The sequence below is a fragment of the Myxocyprinus asiaticus genome, chromosome 39 (genome assembly GCF_019703515.2).
Source record: "Myxocyprinus asiaticus isolate MX2 ecotype Aquarium Trade chromosome 39, UBuf_Myxa_2, whole genome shotgun sequence".
Lineage (NCBI taxonomy): Eukaryota > Metazoa > Chordata > Actinopteri > Cypriniformes > Catostomidae > Myxocyprinus > Myxocyprinus asiaticus.
The window spans coordinates 24,496,545-24,514,880 of NC_059382.1; the positions used below are offsets into that span (position 1 = coordinate 24,496,545).

The window sequence follows — 18,336 nt, forward strand, 5'->3', positions numbered from 1 at the left end:
GCCCGATAAAAGTGGGGTTACCAAGATTAAGTGAGTAGTATTTGTCTGGTCATGTGATCTCAACATGGCGGGAAGAAGGGTTAATATGCCAGCCAGGCACATGCAAAACTGATGACAAAAAAACAAAAAGTGGATATGATCCTAAGCGCCATATTGTGAATGTTCCTAATATGCATGGCCTCTCAAACCTTATTACTTACTGAGCAAATTCTCTTAAAATTAGACAACACTAAAAACACTGAAATTACAAAAATGTCTCAGTATCATCTGTTAATTTGAGTTGTAGTTGAGCCTTTTCTACTTGTGTACCAATTTATCATTGAAATAAAAAAAAAAATGTAAAAAAAAATCTAAATACTGATATGAGCAAAGCAGCTGGTCCAGACATTCATTATAATGCAATATCAGATAGCCTTTCTCAGATGGGGGGCTTTGTGCTGGGACCCTCTGTGAATATCAACTCTGTTTCCTCTGTTTGTTTGTTTATTACAGAATAGAGGCCTGTCTCAGCATGATAGCCAGACAAAGCTTGAAGACATGAGGTAAACACCACAACTATTGACAAGCGTTTGTCACATATTCCAGTGGTTTAGGTGACAGACCTTACCCTGAGATAACCCACATGATCTGTCAGAGGGTTTGGTGCGCAGCAGTCGGGTGAATGAGACGAGAATGTATTTTGCTTTAAGCTGGTGAGCAGAATGAGTCGGGGAGCTAAAAGCCTTTTTGCTACTTCTGAAAACTCATGAATTTAGAACAAGGCGGGAGAATTGGAGGAGCTGGGAGTGGAAGGTTGTAATTTGCAATTCTGCGCCTGATTATGGCTTATCAGTCCGGTTACAGCCCGCGTGAGACATCAAAGACTGCGGAACTTCAAACTGAAGGATGTTCGGCAGTTAAAAACATGTACAGATACACAGAAAACAAACACATACAGAAACAGGAGTGTTTTCTGTGGATCAGAATGACTGAAGCACTGAATGGCACAACAAGAGATAAAACAATAAACTATTTTGTCCCCATAATAGATGTGAACCTAATGATTAAAGGGCTATTCACACAAATTATTTTTATGTGAATAGCATATTCTTGCTAAATCAAAATGTTAAAACAAAACAATACAGCGAAAAGATAAACTATATGACCAGTAAAGTACACACATAAGAGAAAACAGCAAATCCACATGTCGCAAGGGCATAGAGGAAAAATGAGGTTTGCAAACTGTTCTGTCACTAGCCAGGTTTTTATCCAAGTTGTAAATTTAATTTATGCGAAAAATCTGAATATTGCGAACACATTTTGTGAATAAAGCTCCATTACCATCCCAAGAGAACACACATTGAAACTCCAACATAGTCTCTTGAGAATTCGAACAATTTCATATTGAACAATGCTGCTGATTTGCAAGTTCCCAGCATGCATTGCAACATGAATAAATTATGCAGTTAGTGTTTTAGGCTTATTTATTTGCTGTTTGCTGACTTTATGCTTCTTTTGTTGTTTTTTTTGCCACCCTTAATCATTGTGTGATGATGTTTGGAGCTCTTCCTTTAACTTAATGAGGTTTGTTGATTGTAACCGTTTTTGAGGTTTGTGTGAAATGGGTTGAGGTTTATTGTGTGTCAAATGTCAAACATTTATATGTATTGCCTTGCCTTGCAAAGATTGCAAATAACTTAATGTAAAAGTACTGTAACTGAATTGGTGACAAAATGAAAATTCTCATATTGCGATATGATAGTTAACTGAACAAGAAATTATTAGTTCTCTCAACGAGAATTGTAGCATTTTAGTGAACAAAACAATCCACATTGACCAAACTAAGCAATGTTACTGAGGAAAATTATTAAAAAGTTGTTGAGAGCTCTCAAAAATCTTACTGCATAATGTTGCCTTTATTTTTGTTGGTTTGCTCAACAATTCTTTTTTTTACGGTGATGGTTAGGTTTAGGGATGGGATATGGGTTAGGGGTTAAAGGGTAAAGGTACGAAAACACAGTTTTGGATTAACGTGAAACAACTGCCAATTTGGGAACTGCAAAGACAAGAGGGAAGCATCTCTCATTGGTGGGTGTATAACTTGCACGATTTCATGCAAATTAACTCATGGGTGGGTTTACGACTTCTGAGGCCCCACGCAACCAACCAACCCGGGGCCCCATTTTGAAAAATGTAGCTAAAAATGTTAAATCATAACTTAAATTCTTCCTATCCTATCAGCTGTTGAAGCCAAGTATGCAGCACAATGAATGAAACAGAATGCAGGTGTCTCGACATGCGTTTTTGAAACCTGTAGTTATTTAAACTTGACAGTGCCTAAAAATGTGCTGGTCTTGCGTGAGACACTGAAGAAACAGCGAGACACAGTACAGCAGTCAAGGACGTTCGTCCAGCGCATGTTTTCATAAAAAAACAATGGAAAAACAGAGTAGACGCATGCAAAAACACGTTCAGTATGAACACCCCCTCATCCTTTTTTGCGTATCTGTGAGTGAGCGTGCGTGGGCGAAACAAGTTCGGAAGGCCTGTATATATTTTTCATAAATTACAAAGTCCTACTGACCCGAACCCAGCGGCTTTGTGAACCAATCTGAGACCGCAGACAAGCGGTTTTTGCAGAGCTTTCCTACTCGGGCCGGGGGGGCCCCCAACGTCTGGGGCCCCGCGCAATTTTGTGGTTTGCGTGGTGGTTAAACTGAATTAACTCAAACAAACTGCAAAAAAAACCACCTCATATTATTGTAACAAATTCTCGTGATATCGGGTTGGAAATTCCCAAGATAATTTCTGCAGAAACTGGCACAAATTCTAAATGGAAATGGAAGTTGTAGCCTGGGGAAGCCACTGAAGCTCTTTTATTAAATGTAATAAATTACTTGCAGTGTAGGGTGTGCAGACAAAACGCTCTGATGAACTTCAGGTTTGCTAGTGATTGAAGGGACATACCTTATGTCTAGAACAATGCCATTTCACAATGACCAGAACAACATATGAGATGCTATGCCATAATGTTAGTCTGCTGGTTTGTAGGCGTGTAACGATCCATTGATCTGGATCGATTAACCAAAGATGCAAGGTCATCGATACAACGCGTAAAGATTGATGTATATTATTTTAGGATGCACCTGTATTTTAACGCTCTAATGCCAGCCACGTCTGTATGCATTTCCGTCATGCGATGCAGCAACCTTATGATATTCATCTCGCTTTATAAGCACTAAATACACTTCTCATGTGAGACACAGATGTGCACGGCGTGAATAAAGTGATTTAAATTGCTCTCTGCTCTATCCGTGTGTGTACGCGCATCAACAGAGCTGCAAGCTCCGATGACAGAATAGCATGGAGCGGTTCACATGCGCAATTAAATCGGGCTTCCCTCAGTATGGTGGCACATGCAACAACTTTAATTCTACATGAGAATTTTTGCTTTTAAAGCGCTTTGGACCAATTTAACCATGTCAAATGGCTAGAGTCCCGATATTCTGAACAGCACTGATAAGGGAAAGAGAAAACACCTGCCCTGCACCAACATCAATTACAAGACTTTACACATCTTCTCATCAACACCCTTACTAACATTCATCACAGTAAACTGTGACAGAATTTTTCAATACAACCATGGATGATGTTAGCAAGAAAAAACACTGATAGCACATACTCTCTTGTCGTGGGTATGTAAGTATTTTAGATTGAAAGAATTGCTTGACTGTTGTAGAGAAGACAAATTGTCACTGTAGTGGTTTCCTCATTCCAAGTACCTTATTTTGTTGTGGATGTCCCAATGTGGATACTGGATTTGCACTTTTCAGAGAGCTGAATATAAACATTAAAATTATATTTTGGTTGCAAATTTTGACATAATAAATGTAATTGACTGTGTAAAATAGGCACATAATATCCTAATATCGATCACAGCCCCTGAATCGAATCAAATTGAAATTGCATTGCGGCAGTCTTTGAGGTATCGGCAAACATCGAATCGCTGGCTAAGAGAATCGATACAAGATCGTATCATGATGAAACTGGCAATTTACACCCTTACTGGTTAGTAGTTAATTGACTTTTTTGATGCGCATCAAGGAATTTATTCTGTAAATCTGTTCTCATCATTCTATTCCAAGAAAGTAACAACAAATCGGTTTTGCATTAAAGCATGTAAAAAAAGGTCAGATAAGTTTTATTTTGCATTTATGCATGTGAATATATTTTAAATTAAAGCACTGGAGTATATTTTGCTGTTGTTCAGGTGTGCAAACATTTTATTCAGAGACCCATGAAAATGAGGCGTACATTTTTAGTTATGATGTGAACAGTTTTTTTGTTTTATTTTTTTATCTGTTTATAGAACTTTTCCACTATAGAAACAGGATAAAAGCCAGATAAACAAGTTAAGAGTGATTTAAAATAAAAAAATAAAAAGATGTGAACAATTTTTAACAGTACACCCTGAAGCCCACCCAATCTCTTCGGGGAACTGGGCATTGGTGACCAGGAAGCTGGATATGCGCTGCTGGTGAAGGAGTCGCAGGAAGGAGTTGATCTCAGGATACATGATGGGCTCACCCACCAGAGACAGGGCACAGTGCTTCACGCTGAGACCCTCTTCAAAACGTTCGGGACGAACAACTGGAACACTTGTTGCATTATAAAACACAGAACATAGTTAGAACGAAAAGAGAAAAGTTGGACAAATAATGAGACTTAAAGGAACAGTTCACCCAAAAATTATAATTCTCTCATTTACTCACCCTCATGCCATCTCAAACTCGTATGACTTTCCTTCTTCTGCCGAAGATTTATAGTGAATAAGGACTTAAATTTCTGTCTGTCACCCAAAGCGATTGTATTGCTCCAGAAGACATGGAATAAACCACTCGTGTCAGATTATGGATTAATTTTATGCCACCTTTATGGAGCTTGAATGTTTTGGACCCCATTGTCTTACATTATATGGACAAAACAACATCATACATTTTTCAAATTATAATTGTTTGTGTTTGCAGAAGAAAGAAAGTCATATGAGTTTGAGATGGCATGAGGGTGAGAAAATGAGAGAATTAAATTATTGGGTGAATTAGCCCTTTAAGACTGCATGTAAACTTTAGGAGAGTTAGAAAGAGAGTTAGAAGGAAACCAATATTAAAAAACTGTAATCTTATCCCAGGGTTTGCAACCAGGCGTCAACGGACCCCTGCGGGTCAGAGGCACTGTAGGGGGTCTGTGGACTGATACGTTAATTTCTTTAACAAAAAATATGTTCTGTATATTTCAAAGATTATTTCTTGATATGGTTAATTTGTTCTATAGGTTTTTCAATCGAAATTAACAACCACTTGTATAATCTTCAGAAGATTTGGTTACTTCTATAGAGCATACAAATCATAACTGAACAAATGTAAATTTGTAAAAAACATTCTCTGTCAGACAATATAGTGGCGCAATGAACCAATGAAGAAAAGGTAGGAGGAGAAACTCTATCAGCACTAGTTTAGAATCATGTAAAAATGTTTGAAAAAGTTATTAAATGAAAGTTATTATATAACGTCACATAGACAATCTGTCCCTGGATAAGAAAAGGTAGACAAACCGTGTTCTAATCACACTGACAATTACAAAACAAATGCATGAATTATTTTGTAAAAACTGTGAAAGTACAAGTTCAAGAAAAAGAAGAATTTTTCTCCCTCTTTCTCTCTTTCTGTGAGCCCAAAAGGAGTCTGGCACAGATTTTGTGCTCTGTACCCTCAGCACAGCGTGCTGCCTGGCCTTTCGTCTGCTCTGTGCATTCACTTGATAGTGTGTTTGTTTACTCAGCCCTGGGTCACCGTGGCTCACTTCTGCTACATGGAGCAGTGATGTCACAGCTAAATGTCAACCCCGCCACCAAGCCTGAAAGGATGCTGAGAGCAAGACGATGGAGTGGAGGTGGTGCAACAGACATACACACATCTGGCAGTAACTTAGATACTGGATCAAGAACTACAGTCTCCATCAGGAGCTCTTAATTTCTCTGGCTCAGATGCATCAAAAGTGCTCATTTTGGTTCATTTAAATGTTTTGGCCAAAGAGGACATATTTTTTTATCAACACAAACATTGTTCATTTCTTTATACACACGGAAAAAAAAATAGATGCTTTTTTAGAAGGGGCTAAACAGTAAACATTGCTGCTTGGTTTAATGCTCTTCAAGTTAAAGAAATCCATTCCATTTGAGTTTTTTGTTTCTCATTTGTAAATCTGTTTTTTTTTTTATTATGTTTGGATGGGAAGACCACTAAAAAAAGTTGAAGTAAATCAATACTACAGAATAAAATGATATATAAAAAAAACAACAGGGCTGCACATATGCTGCATTGACATATTTATTTATTCACATTCATATTTATATTTACTTTCCATAAAGAGGTTGATGTGAGTTAGTAGTGAGGAATCTCTATTTGATAATTTGGTGATGTAATTTATTCTCTCTGTGTATATTTTATGTATTCATTCAATACACTCATCTATGCATTTATATATGAACATAAATGTTTATTACATATTATGTATATGTATGTAACTAGTGAATTAAGACAACCTGATGAAGGTACTAAAAAGACAAAATATTTGGTAAAAACAAATAAAATAAAAAAATAAAATAATATATATATATAGTACTGTGCAAAAGTTTTAGGCACTTGTGAAACATGTTGCATAGTGAGGATATCTTTAATCAATTAATGTCATACAAAGTCCAGTAAACATAAAAAAGCTAAATCAATATTCGGTGTGACCACCTTTGCCTTTAAAACAGCACCAATTCCCCTAGGTACACCTGGACACAGTTTTTCTTGGTTGTTGGCAGATAGGATGTCCCAAGCTTCTTTGAGAATTCACCACAGTTCTTTTATCTATTTAGGCTGTCTCAATTGCTTCTGTCTCTTTATGTAATCTCAGACTGACACGATGTTCAGTGGGGGGCTTTGTGGGGGCCATGACATCTGTTGCAGGGCTCCCTGTTCTTCTATTCTATTCTATTTGCAAAAGTAATGTTTGGGAGTCTAACATTTATATTTCCTATTGACACACTAAAGCTGAAGATATAAAAAACCATCTTAAGACAAATGTTTGTGTGAAACATCTTATGTGCCTAAGACTTTTGCACAGTACTGTACTTCACAACAACATTATAAGAGGCCATTATAACAGTAGGCCATGAGAAATGCTCATTTTAGAAAATATAAAAGTTTGAGAACTGTAGAAGAATAGATTAAACAAATGACAAAAGACAGCTGTCTTGAGTTTCGAACAGCAGAAACCTTGAACGATAAAATCTGCTGCACAAGAAACATTGCCTTCAAATTTACTTTGGGTCTGTGCAAGCAGATATCATCAGCAAACCCGCTTCCTTAGCTGTAGATCGCTAGACATCTCTGATTAATTTTTCAGACTACTGCAGACAGAGGAAAAAACACATCAAACGGCCTCCAAATCACCCCATAGTCTGTAGTGTATGAAGATGAAGGCAGTACAGTAAAACAAAACCAGTGAGGTTAAGTGAACCAGTGAACTGCTTCAAATGCTGAGAAAGAGCACAGAGGTCCACGAGTCCCTTCCTTCAAAAGCCATCTGGTCAGTCCCGAAGAAGTCATGTTGCCTGCCATAAATGCAAGCTAGATACAGATGTCCAACAAAGTATTGTGAAGCAAGTTAAAGGGATAGTTCACCCCAAAAAAGTAATTCTGTCATTATTAACTCACCTTCATGTCGTTCCAAACCCATTTGACTTTCTTCCATGAAACACAAAAGGTAAATGTTTTAAGAATACCCTAGCTGCGCTTTTCCATATAAAGAAAGTGAATGACTATCATTAAAAGTATCATACTATTAGTCCATTTGACGTGTGCTATTTATAGTCATACAATAGCTTTGTGTTGTGCTTCATTGACATTTTGGAGCTTGACAGTCCCAGACATCATTCACTTTCAATATATGAAAAAGAGTGGCCTTTATATTCTTCCACAGAAGATATGAGGGTGAGTAAACAATGACAGAACTCGATTTTTGAGTGAACTATCCCTTTAAACTAGAGTCACTGAATTCACAACACATTACGCTACCTGATGATCATCAGGAATGAAAGCAAGGAATGTGTTATGTCTCAAAAGTCACATTTAGAAAGGAAAAGGAAATGAATTGCTATCATTATACTGTTTGATGAGTATTGATATTTTATAGCAAAAATTACATCTGAGAGTGGTAAACATCGTTTTCAGCCATGACTGGTTAAAAGCAGCACGATTCATTCTACTAATTTACAAATTAGTAATTTAACTGATGCTTTAATTCAAAACAACTTCAGTGTACTTATACAGGGACAGTCCAGCTGAAGCAGTCGAGGTGCCTATTTCAAGTGCACAACGGTGCTGCTACGATCTTTAACCACTCTTCCACATTGTTCCCTATCTGTCACTCACTCGACGTTGTGTCGATGTAGTGACACTAGGGGTCACTCTTGGGAGCCCGAGACACCTCTGGTCTTTGATAAAAGGCCAATGAAAATTGGCGAATGGTATTTGCATGCCACTCCTCCGGACATACGGGTATAAAAGGAGCTAGTATGCAACCACTCATTCAGATTTTCTCTTCGGACCTGAACGGTCATGCTCACTGAGCTGATTTCCCATGACTGTTCATTCACCTCTGCTGGATCTGACGGTGCATTTTAGTGGCTTCTCCCTCCTCTGCACTGGTGCACTGCAGAGAACGCCCCTGGGCACTTCGGCAGAAATAAAAGAGTATATTTCTCTAAAAGAGTATATTTCTCTAAAAGAGCGGCACACATGGACGGTCTTTTTAAAGATGCTTTTCCGATTGTGTTATTCCTGGTTGCACTCGTTATCTCTCGCCTTTTGACGATCACGATCACTGTCTTTCGTGTCTGGGCACTGCTCACGTGGAGACAGCTTATGTGGATGGTCATGTTCTCATTGCGAGGACATGTCCATGGCAACGATGCAGTCGCGGCTTGCCTTCGTAAGAAAGCAAGCCACCCCAGAGGCTCCCGGCCTCGGTCCTTTTACCCACGGGTATGAGGCCAGTGCGGCTAGCACTGGGGGCGATTTGGGGAACCCAATGGGACCGCCTCTGCCGGGTATCCCCCCGCGGACCTCCCATTCCCCAGCATGCTCGTCTGCCCCGATTGGGCTTCCGGATGAGTCTGCCGGCTCGTCTCACGGCGAGTTCGACCTCTTATTCGGAGCCTGCGAAAGTGATGAGCTCTCGAGCACGGCATCGGAGAGCAGGCTCATCCAGTCGGACGCGGAAGCCTCAACTGGGCTCCTCCCATCGGGGACGATTGTCCAGTCACAGGCTGACGCGGAGATGACGACATGCTTTCCCGGGCAGCCGCGAGTGTCGGCTAGAGTGGAACCCTCTGCTCTTCCCTCGCGGCTCGATGATTGGTTCCTGGGCTCGCGGTGCCGCTCAAAGCCACGCCCCGCCCCCGTTCCTTTCTTCCCGGAAGTGCATGAAGAGCTGACAAGGTCGTGGGAGGCACTTTTTACTGCCCGGTCCCAATCTTTTCAGCTTCCCCGCCCTCACTACCCTTGATGGTGGGGCGGCCAAGGGCTATTCGGCAATCCCCCGGTGGATAAAGCCGTTCGCGGTGCACCTATGCCCGCAGAGCGCCACCACCTGGCGCGGATGCCCAAAGCCCCCGTCCAAGGCCTGTAGGTTTACATCGTCTCTGACGGCCAAGGCCTACGGTGCCACTGGACAAGCCGCCTCCGCCCTGTACGCCATAGCTCTCCTGCAAGTCCACCAAGGCGCTAAAGGAACTGCACGAGGGTAGTTCCACCCCGGGATTGATGCAGGAACTGCGCTCGGCGACCGACCTCGCTCTCCAAGCGACGGAGGTCATGGCGTGGTCTCTCGGGCGGACGATGTCCACATTAATGGTCCAGGAGCGCCACCTTTGGCTCAACCTGGTCGAGATGAGTGAGGCCAACAGGACATGATTCCTTGCTGCCCCCATCTCACAGGTTGGCCTATTTGGTGACACCATCAAGGACTTTGCCCAGCAGTTCTCGATGGTGGAGCAGTAAACGGATGCTAGCCGGCACATCCTGCCCCGGCGCGGCTCAAGATCCCTCACCCCGTCTACTCATCTCCAAGGGCGTCCCCCTGCGGTGACTGCACCGGCTCCGCCGCAGCCCGCCCCTTCGGCCCGGCGTGGAGCCCACCGCAGGAAGCAGACGCCACCCGTCTCAAGGCCGCCCAGAACCCGTGAAAGGCTTCAAAGCGCCCTTGAGACGGGCGACCCAGAGACGACGAAACCCGCTGCTCTGGAGCTGGTAAGCAGACCTCTCCATCTTTTTTTTAATTGTGCTGCATGCCCAAGTGGCTGCAGTACGCAAGAGTTCAGCAAGAGCGGTTTCCTTGTTCCCTGGGTCACGTATCCGGTGTGCACAGCCGTCATCATGACCACCGTCCACTCTACCCGACCACTCTATTTGGCAGGGTTGGCGCTCCAGCGGCGGTCTCCCACCCCTGAGCGCCCAGCTGTGGCACAAATCCGCCCCCGATGTGACAGTCTCCGCGGCTCACGAGGACAGGCCTCTTCCTCCCCCGTCCCAGGCTGTTCCGGGGGTGGTCACAAGGAGCCAGGTAAGTGCTTCGATGTCCTTAGTCTCAGCACAGCCACGACATGGTGTGGCACCTCGAGCTCCGCCCCGCCTCGAGGACCCACCTGCCGGTACGTCCGACGTTGTCCCTTTGGTCCCCCTTGCGTGGAACTTGGACGCATGGCTTGCGCTTTCCAATCCATCGCGATAGCTGGTCTGGACCATCCGACTCGGCTACGCAATTCAGTTCGCTGGGCATCTGCCCAGGTTCAGCAGTGTCCACTTCACCTTGGTGAAGGACGAAAATGCTGCTACCTTGTGCGGAGATCGCTACCCTCCTACGGAAGGGCACGATAGAACCTGTCCCTCCAGCCGAGATGAAGAAGGGGTTTTACAGCCCCTACTTCATTGTACGGAAAAAAGGCGGTGGGTTACGGCCAATCTTGGACCTGCGAGTACTGAACTGGGCTTTACACAGACTCCTGTTCAAGATGCGGACGCAAAAACGCATTCTGGTGAGCGTCCGGCATCAAGATTGGTTCGAGGCGGTAGACCTGAAGGACGCGTACTTCCACGTCTCGATCCTTCCTCGACACAGACCCTTCCTGCGGTTTGCATTCGAGGGTCAGGCATATCAGTACAAGGTCCTCCCTTTCGGCCTGTCCCTGTCTCCTCACATCTTTACGAAGGTCGCAGAGGCTGCCCTTGCCCCGTTAAGGGAGGTGGGCATTCGCATTCTCAACTATCTCGATAACTGGCTAATCTTAGCTCACTCTCGGGACATGTTGTGCACACACAGGGACTTGGTGCTCTCACACCTCAACCGACTAGGGCTTCGGGTCAACCGGGAAAAGAGCGAGCTCCTCCCAGTTCAGAGCGTCTCTTTTCTCGGTTTGGAGTTGGACTTGGTCTCTTTGACAGCGCGCCTCATGAACGAGCACGCCCAGTCGGTGTTGGTCTGTTTGAAGGCATTCAAACAGAAAACAGCGGTTCCACTGAAACTTTTTCAGAGGCTCATGGGGCATATGGCATCCTCAGCGCTGGCCACCCCACTCGGGTTGATGTATATGAGACCACTTCAGCATTGGCTTTAGACTCGAGTGCCGAGATGGGCATGGCGCCACGGGACACATTGCGTGGTCATCACGCCGGTCTGTCACCGTCTTTTCAGCCCTTGGACCAACCTCTCATTTCTACAGGCAGGTGTTCCCCTAGAACTGGTCTCCAGGCATGTCATGGTCATGACGGACGCCTCCAAAACGGGCTGGGGCGCTGTTTGCAATGGGCACACTGACGCTGGCTTGTGGACGGGCCCGCGACTGCATTGGCACATCAACTGCCTCGAGTTGTGGCAATTCTGCTTGCCCTGCAGAGGTTTCGGCCCTTGATCCAGGGCAAGCACGTGTTAGTTCAGACAGTCAACATGGCAACGGTAGCATATGTCAACTGCCAAGGCGGTCTGCGCTCTCGTTGTATGTCACAACTCGCCCGCCATCTCCTCCTCTGGAGTCAGCAGCACTTCAAGTTGCTGCGAGCCACTCATATCCCGGGCAACCTCAACACTACAGCGGACACGCTGTCACGACAGGTTACCCTCAGGGGAGAGTGGAGACTCCACCCTCAGGTGGTCCAGCTGATTTGGAGTTGATTCGGACAGGCACAGGTGCACCTGTTCGCCTCCCAAGAATCCTCCCCACTGCCCGCTCTGGTACGCCCTGACCGAGGCCCCCCTCAGCATAAACGCACTGGCACACAGCTGGCCCCCTGGCATGCGCAAATATGCGTTTCCCCCAGTGAGCCTACTTGCACAGACCCTGCGGTGGTAGACATGATCACTCAGGCTAGGGCCCCCTCTACGAGGCGCCTGTATGCCTTTAAGTGGCGTCTGTTTGCTAAGTGGTGTTCTTCCCGACAGGAAGACCCCCAGAGATGCGCAGTCGGATCAGTGCTTTCCTTCCTGCAGGAGAGGTTGGAAGGGAGACTGTCCCCTTCCACCTTGAAGGTGTACATTGCTGCCATAGCAGCACACCACGACGCAGTCGACAGTAAGTCCTTAGGGAAGCACGACCTGATCATCAGGATCCTAAGTGGTGCCAGGAGGCTGAATCCCCCCAGACCGCACCTCATTCCCTCATCGGACCTCTCTGTAGTTCTTCAGGGTCTACAGAGAGCCCCCTTTGAGCCTTTGCAGTCAGCCGAGCTTAAGGCACTCTACTTGAAGACTGCCCTCCTGACTGCGCTCACTTCCATCAAGAGGGTAGGAGACCTGCAAGCATTCTCTGTCAGCGAAACGTGCCTGGAGTTCGGTCTGGGCTGCTCTCACGTGATCCTGAGACCCCGAACGGTCTATGTGCCCAAGGTTCCCATGACCCCTTTTAGGGACCAGGTGGTGAACCTGCAAGTGCTGCCCCAGGAGGAGGCAGACCCAGCCCTGTCGTTGCTGTGTCCGGTGCGCGCTTTACGCATCTATTGGGATCGCACGCAGAGCTTTGGGATCTCTGAGCAGCTCTTTGTCTGCTTTGGTGCACAGCGGAAAGGAAGCGCTGTCTCCAAGCAGAGGATCAGAGCCCCTCTGCCCCAGTCGCCATGTTTGTAGTAACTCCTCCCCCGTTGGGTAGGATCTACCTTGAAGACTCGCCACATGGTCGGAAAGACCATGTGACTTATTTTTCCACTTAAATATCCCCCCCTCTCTTTGGGCGAGGTGTGGCCTCTGCAATGTCTTCCCCTTGGGAGGGACACCCCCCGACTGGACCTGGTGGCCCAGTCGGATAATCCCCCTTCTTTTTTAGGGAGTGGAAAAAAAGAAGGGAAAAGAGGCCATGACTGGGTTAGCCTGTCTCTATCTTTTGGGTAGTCGACTTGTCCCCAAAGGGCCTTTCGACACTCATAACTATGTTGGGGGAGGTTACGTGTTGACCTGGTGTGCTGGCTATGAGGCACACAGTAGTCTGCCCACAACACACCGCCAGTTCACGTAACACAGTTCAGACAATTGTGGCGTTTCGTATAGGGACCTCCAGTGTCACTACATCGACACAATGTAGAGTGAGTGACAGATAGGGAACGTCATGGTTACTTGTGTAACCTCCATTCCCTGATGGAGGGAACGAGACGTTGTGTCCCTCCTGCCACAACGCTGAACTACCCGCTGAAATGGCCGGACCATATATCGGCTCCTCAGCATAAAACCTGAATGAGTGGTTGCATACCAGCTCCTTTTATACCGGGGGAGTGGCATGCAAATACCACTCGCCAATTTTCATTGGCCTTTTATCAAAGACCAGAGGTGTCTTGGGCTCCCAAGAGTGACCCCTAGTGTCACTACATCGACACAACATCTCGTTCCCTCCATCAGGGAACGGAGGTTACACAAGTAACCACGACGTTTCTGCACACCCAAATTGCAAAACAATTGTTCGTTTTACGTTTTAGCTGTATCATTTTGCATATCAAATTGCATTTTTAATAAAAACTACAAAACAATAACATATGCTATAAATATATAAATAGGATTCATTTATTGTTTAGCATGTTGTTAGACCTAATTTTGCAAAGAACTGCCCACTTTCTTTATGTGATTTTTGGAGCTTCAAAGATTTAGTCACCACTTGCATTGTATGGACCTACAGAGCTGAGATATTCATCTAAAAATCTTCATTAGTGTTCTGCAGAAGAAAGAAAGACATACACATCTGGGATGGCAAGAGAGTAAAGTGAGTAAATGATGAGAGAATTTTCATTTTTGGGTGAACTATCCCTTTAAGTTAAGTAATTTCACTGTTTAGTAGAAGTTTAAGAAGCAGCTTTAATGGAGAATCATTGCAGACACCAAAATAAATTAATAGATCTAAGTTGACATTTTTGACATTTATAAGCGACATCTGTGCTTTCCCACTCTTGAAAAGCGACATCTGTGCTTTCCCACTCTTCTCATAAAAAAGGTCAAATGGTAATGATCTGCAAAACACTGCAGCACCAATGAGACAACACAAGCAAATTGAAACTCTGAACTTTTGCTCTCTATCACCAAATGAAGTCTCAGCAGTAAGATGCCCTCTTCATCTGATCCCTGCCTATCAAACTGATCCTAATCGCAAAACTCGCCTCCTTAATGCTTCTGAACGCTGAAGGATCCACCACCGATCTGATGCAGCAAATGGCCGAGAACTTGGCTCGGGCTGAGGCGGAGCCGCCTGGGCTTTCACCGCCGCAGGAGGATGCCCTCGGCGAGCAGAAGGGGTACGGGATCTTGAGCCGCGCCAGGGCAAGATGTGCTGTATCGCCTCAGTCTGCTTCTTCACTGCCGAGAACTGCTGGGCAAAGTCCTCGACGGTGTCACCGAATAAGCCGATCTGGGAGATGGCCGCGTTCAGGAAACGAACCTTGTCGGCGTCCCTCATCTCAACCAGATTCAGCCATAGGTGGCACTCCTGGACCACCAAGGTGGACATCGCCTGCCTGAGTGCTCGCGCTGTGACCTTCAACGCCCAGAGTGCATAACATCAGGATCAGGACTACCCTCGTGCAGCTCTTTCATTGCCTTGGCCTGGTGTACTTGCAGGAGGGCCATGGCATGCAGGGTGGAGGCGGCCTGTCCAGCAGCACTGTAGGCTTTGGCCGCCAGAGGCAACATAGTCCTACAGGACGATTCCGCCAGGTGGCGGTGTTTTGCGGGCACAGGTGCACCGCAACTGCCTTGTCCACCTGAGGAATCTCCGTATATCCCTCAGCCACCCCGCCATCGAGGGTAGTGAGAGCAGACGAACTGGGAAGTCGGGTTCGGACAGAAAAAGGTCATGAGCGGCGCCCCGAACCCAGGAACCAATCGTCAAGCGACGAGGGCTCAGGGTTCCACTCCAGCCCAACACTTGCGGCAGCCCGGGCAAGCATGGCCTTTTTTTTTTTTAAATGAGGCCTTCAGTGTTTATCTTGTGACAATTGCTTCAAGCTTTTAAAGGAATTATTTTTTTAGCATCTGTCCATGGCTATTAAAATACTGAATTGAGCAGAGTTTCTGTCACACTCCTAGCTAATCGTGACCGCACGCTGCAGTTTGTAAACCACTATGCTGGACAAACATCTTTGGCTGTTGCGTTTTAGTTTATTCAGTGTCTCGTGCAGGAGCGCTGTGTTTTGTAGATGCCATATAAAGTTTAAAAGATCAACATTTAAAAACGCATCTTGAAGTGAATTTCGAATTGAAATTTGAATGCCTTACAAATGCATGCCACGGGAACGTTAATATACATTGCAGAATCGTTGTCATGTAGAAATTCATCCATCCAACATTACCACACACACACACACACACACACACACACACCAGAACTGTCTTTGCTCCACAGTGACCCCTCTCCAATAGAATCAATAGAATTGTGGTGTTCCCGGTCAAAGATGACCGGCCATTGAAAATGAATGGGGAAGGTCACAAAAAACAGGACTTTTATTTTGAAATGCTTTTATTTTGAAATGCTCTTATTTTATGAAAAGGGGCACAAAGTAACACTCGTGGTGTTCCCTGTCAAATCTGACCATTGTGACAAAAAAAACTGGCCTAAGCCTATTTACACATTAACACTGTCATATAAAGAACATTTCATGGGACAAAAATACCAACAAACCAAATCAACGAACACCTGGTGGTTTTGTGTCCTCATGCAGTCCTCATGCAGTTCTGGTGTGTGTGTGTGTGTGTGTGTGTGTGTCGTAATGTTGGATGGATGAATGGATGTTGGATGCAGTTCAGGGTAGAATAAAGTTAATCTCTGTGAAAAAGTTTTGAAAAGTTCAAAATACTGAAAAGAGTCTGTGCATGTACGTGAGCATGTGTGTGTTTGTGTGTGTGCGCGCCTGTGTGTGTGTTAGTGCGTATGTGTGTGTGTATGTGTGCGTGCACAGGTCCGAGGCCTTTATGTTTGCAAGCACACATGCACATATGTGAACATGAACATGATGAACATGCTTCTGAACACTAAATTTTTCTGTTATTTTTGATCTCCCCCATTCATTTTCAATGGCCGGTCATTTTTGACTGGAAACACCACAAGTGTGACTTTGTGCCATTTTGTACTAAATAAAAGCATTTCAAAACAAACTTCCTGGTTAAACATTAAAGTACACTAGTGTTATAAATAGTACAGAAGATTTTCATATTTTATTTAATATTGCCAAAATTACCCACAAATAATGCTTTTTTCACTCAAAAATGGAGGTGCATAACATCAGGTCAATGAGGCCTACGATCAATAAGCTCCAAAAAGAAATACAAAACCTGTGCTAATTGAAAGAAAACAAGTTGACAAAAAGATCTAATCCAGTATTTGGTGATAATATAGCATAACGTGAGATTTATAAGCAATTTTTAATAGGCCAGTCATTTTTGACCGGGAACACCAAATTAGGTAAAGAATTTCAACCCAGCACAAGGCTTAGGTAGATAGGGGCCTAAATTGTCAACCTAAATGCCAAGAGATGTTACCAAGATGGTTACTGAGTGAATGGACTTACCTTAAAAGGACTTTGGTGCAAAGGAAGTAATCGATCTAGCCTTGAACGACTCACTTTCCTGATTTTTGGTTGAAAAGCAGAAGGAGAGGTTAACCAGATAGTGATGCTTTGGAGAGCCCTTACCTCTGAACTGCCTGATCATGTTCCTGTGGTTCTCCACAGCCTCCTGCAGGATCTTCTCGGCCGGGTCCATTTTCCATAGCCACTCTGTGCCCATTGGATTTGTGTGGTGTCTGTACAGAGACAATGAGTGAAGGCAGCCCCTGTCAGCATGGCACCATCACAGCATCACAAGCCCTCGACCACTACCTCATTCCCTAGAAAGGAGTACTTGCACCCCCACTGCCCTGCAAATTAGCATTCGGTGACCCTTTCAACAGCTCTCACATCACACGAAAGAGCATAAATGCCAGACAATGTGGCTTTACTTCCATTCCACTGCTGTAAATCGCAACAGGAGATATGCTGGATGTGACACTATGTCTCGTTTAAACATTAATTTCTCAAAATCACCTGTAGAAGAGCCAAATCCTATTATGATTAGGTAAAAAAAGAAAACAAAAATGTTGCTGAGATTTATGTGACGTCTATAATAATCGATTTTAATTTGATGAAGTTTTGGTTTCCTAATGTCATTGCTTTCCAAAGTATGCGTTATGGAGAACATTTTCGAAAGTCTCAGTTTTCGGTGGACAAAAACTACTGTAAGTCCGGCAGACAAAATAAATAAATCTGATCGCATACAAAAGTAGTAGCATACCCCTCCTCAAAAAGGGGCAGTGGTAGCTCAGCAGTTAAGGCTCTGGGTTACTGATCAGAAGGTCAGGGGTTCAAGCCCCAGCACTGCCAAGATGCCACTGTTGGGCCCTTGAGCAAGGCCCTTAACCCTATCTGCTCCAGGGGCACTGTATCATGGCTGACCCTGCACTCTGACCCCAGCCTAGCTGGGATATGTGAAAAAGAAGAATTTCACTGTGTATGTGCAAATGTGTGATGAATAAAGAAAATTATTATTAATTAAAAAGCTGCATGAATTGAGGTATCTATGCCACACAACATGTCCATGTTGGCATCTGCACCAAAATACTCTAAAGTTTGATTGGATGCAAAGCCTTTGACATTAACAACAAAATATATGCAACACATTTTCACCTCTTGTTAAAAGTAAATAAGCCATTTATTTTGCTATTTTGCAATACATGATTACATTTTATTACAT

The 18,336-nt window shown here is 44.4% G+C and overlaps 1 pseudogene; it reads right to left on the reverse strand.

Annotated features, from left to right (window-relative positions):
* LOC127429689 (S-adenosyl-L-methionine-dependent tRNA 4-demethylwyosine synthase TYW1-like) overlaps nt 1–18,336 on the reverse strand; it is a 122,842-nt pseudogene that overhangs the window by 53,171 nt on the left and 51,335 nt on the right.